Genomic DNA, 3,958 nt, shown 5'->3' on the forward strand with positions numbered 1-3,958 from the left:
GGAACAAGGGCAAAAATAACAACAACAACGCCAACCGCGGAAGCAAGGCCGCGCGCAGCCGGGCCGCGGTGGTGGCCGGTGGCCGACGGGACGCCGGACCGGCGAGGGGCTACCACCGGCCGCGCTCGGCCGCCCCGCAGTGGCCATCGCCCCCCGCCCGTACCCGACGAGACAAATGGCGGCGGCCGACCCGCCACGTCGCGGCCGGCCGGCGGCATTCTTGGCGCGGGTCCTCGGCCTCGACGGGCCTATTCCATGCACGTTCCTCCCAACTCGGGTACACTCCGGCGTACGTGGAGAACCGCCCATGCATACTCTATCCTTGCATCAACCGATGACAATTGGTACATGGACACCGGGCGACTTCTCGTGACCGCCAACTCGGTACTCTCACGTCTTATTTTAATTTGAGCAATAATTCCGGGAATCATTGTTGGTAATGGTAGCACTATTCCAATTCGAGGCTATGGTCATACATCCCTTCCCCCACCTAATGCTCAATTACGTCTCCGCAATGTCTTGCATGCTCCAAAACTCATCAAAAACCTTGTTTACGTACGTAAATTCACTAAGGATAATAATGTTTCGTTGAGTTTGATCCTCTTGGGTTTTACTCGTGAAGGATTTACCGACGGGGAGCCGCCTAATGAGATGTGAGAGCACCGGGGAATTGTATCCCCTCAATGCCACAGAATGGTCCACTCCACCATCCACCTTCCTTGCCGCATCACCTAGCTTCGTGGCATTCCCGCCGGCCATCCCGGAAAAGCTATCCTTAGTTCTCTTCGTAGTAATGCCTTAATTGAATGTAATAGGGCCCGTACTTCTTTTTTGCACCTCTTGTCCTTTGGGGAAACATGTTAAATTGCCATTTTCTGATTCGTTGTCGTTTACTACTATGCCGTTTGACATTATTCATAGCGATTTATGGACATCTCCTGTTTTAAGTTCTAATGGGCACCGCTATTATGTTTTCTTTCTTGATGATTATAGTAATTTTCTTTGGACTTTTCCTATCTCTAACAAGTCCCAAGTGTATTCTATCTTTCTATCTTTTAAGGCATTAATACGGACTCAATTCGAAAGAGACATTAAAAACATTCAATGTGACAATGGGCGAATTCGCAAATGGGCAATTTCAATCTTTTTACGCCTCCAATGGTATAAATTTTCGGTTTTCTTGCCCCCATACATCCCCTCAAAATGGCAAAGCGGAACGAAAAATTAAATCCATTAACAACATAGTGCGCACTCTTCTTGTCCACTCCTCCGTCCCCCTCTTTTTGGCATCATGCTCTCCAAACGGCCACCTACCTCCTCAATATACTTCCCACTAAAGTCCTTAGGCATAAATCACCAACCCAAGTTCTCTATCAACGAACCCCTCCTATTCTCATCTCTCCTGGTTTTTGGGTGTCTATGCTATCCACTTTTCCCATCTACGACTATTCATAAGTTACAAGCAAGATCCACCCCGTGTGTTTTTTTGGGCTGTCCGTTGAATCATAGAGGATATAAGTGTTATGATTTGTCCACCAACAAAATCATCATCTCACCGCATGTCCCTTTCGACGAAACTCAATTTCCTTCTCCAAATTGCACTCCCCTCCCAACGTCCTATGAATTCTTGGACCATGGCATTTCCCCATATACCTTGCATTTTCTATCTCCACCTGCTCCTCCCGTCGTTCCCTCGGTCCACCCCTCCACCGCTCCTGCACCAGTGGACACGGCCCAGCAGCCCCCTCCCCCCCCGGCCCCACCCGTGGACCGGCCAGTTAGCCACCAACCATGGCCCAAATTGTCCCCTCCCACTGATGAAGTGTATATATATAAGAGGTTGACACTTAAAAGTTAGAAGTTTACTCCAGCTCAAATCTTTTGAATTCAAGTTCAAAAATTACCACATAATAAGCTATTAGGTGTAGGATCATTTTTTTTTAATTAAAAAAACCGTTTATTTAAAAATATTGGTCCTTATCTTAATATAAATATAGACTATGTAAAATATAATGCCACTAAGGAATTGACTTTCTTAAGTTTTAATTGCTTTTACTTATATTACCTAAATGAAATTTTTTATTTTTATTCTAAGTTTTCGTCTATTGCTCCGAAGTTTATCATTATTCAATACTATATTATCAAATAATATTTCTTACTTCACAAACAAATTCTCCTTTTTACTTTGTAACTTGTATTTGCTTGTCAAATTCTTTCATTGCAGTAAGTTATCAATTAGTAGTATATAGTATTATTGTTTGTTTTTTTATTATTAATTTGAAAGAAAGGAGCGAGTAATTTGTTTTATGGGATTTCTGTTAATGCAAAGTGAAATTTTAATTAATTAGCAACCCAATGCCTCCTCTTTGAACGGCAGAAATTGTATTACTGTATTAGCAACTTTTGTAGTAAAATCAATTCTCTAATGTTTATTTAATATTAGAAAAGCAAATACTTTATCGGATAAAAGACATCCTTGAATTTGAATAATTCTAAATAATTACATATTGCTAGGGATAAAGTTCACCACATTTTATCTTTTAGTTTTAATTTTAATTTAATGTGGCACCTGGTTAATAGATAACTCCTTTTTAAAACATATCTTTTAATTTGGATGGTCCTATAATTATGATATTTCTAAAAATGAGTTTAGCACATTTTTATCTTTCAATTTTATTTTAACTAAATATGGAATGTAGTTATACGTAACTCTTTTTTAGTAACAGATATGTTTGATTAGTTTGAATAGTCCTATAATTGTGATATTGTTAAGGATAAGATTTTAAAGCTTGATAAATGCGGATGAATATTGCTTGTTTTAAATTCAAAAGCTTAAATTTTATTTATCATAAATTATTTTTCATTCGGAATTTGACAAAATTAATTTCCTTGTCCTAATTCTTTTAAGTCTTGTCTTAACTTTGCCAAGTGTCTTGTTATTAGCTTGCTACTTGGCTTAACCACATTGCTTATACCTCTCCTATTTTATATATATATATATATATATATATATATATATATATATATATATAAATCTAGGCATAGATAAGGTGATGTGGCACCTCTTCTATGACCTCTATTGCTATTTATCTTTTTGCCAATTTTTTGAATTTTTTCTCTTATACCCTCAAAAATATATTTGCTCAAAATTAAAATCACTCCATTAATAAGTCTATAATTATCTACATTTATTGCTACATTAAAAGGGGAAAACGTTGTATCTATTTAGTTTAGAGTCGTGTCTATTTAATTTAATATTACATATTGGTTTTTCTTTCCCCATAAGCACTTTCCTTTAAAACCGATTCTTCTTTTCATTGCATAGCACTTAATAGACGCGTTTCTTTAATTTGAATATTAGATAGTGCAATAATCCGAATATTTATAGTGTTGCCTCCAATGGCCTCTTATGTTATTGCTAAAACCATGCTGGAGGGCAAGTTAATTTTCTTTTATCCCACCTTTTACAAATATTCTTACTTATTCATCTTATCCTATTAAAAAGTTGGTTATTTTTTTTTTTTTATAACCTGTATAGAATCATAGTTGAGATAGTAGGGAAGCACCAAAAGCTTTAACAGTTAAGCTGAAGAACACACAAACGGATATGAGGGAATGAAATAGAGGCTATTGACTATTGAGATGGTTTAAAGAAGTAATATCAAAGAACCTAGGCTTTTGAGTGTCAAGCAATTGAAGTCTTCTGAATCGTAATTACAAAATATGAAGAAGTTTTCCTTATTAAATCTTGAGAAGATGTATACGGAAAACCCTAAGAAACCAATGAAGGAGGGCGAGGCAAGGGAAGGGAACGTGCCCCAGCATTCGAGGAAACCGGGGGAGCGCTTTTCCGGGCCGAACCGGGGCCCCGGGGGGGGCAAAGGGCACCATTTGGTCCCCCACTTTTCGTTGGGCCCCATAGCCGGCCCGGGGAAGTTGGTGGGGTCGTTGGTGGATA

The sequence above is a fragment of the Lycium ferocissimum genome, chromosome 7 (assembly GCF_029784015.1).
Source record: "Lycium ferocissimum isolate CSIRO_LF1 chromosome 7, AGI_CSIRO_Lferr_CH_V1, whole genome shotgun sequence".
Classification (NCBI taxonomy): Eukaryota; Viridiplantae; Streptophyta; class Magnoliopsida; order Solanales; family Solanaceae; genus Lycium; species Lycium ferocissimum.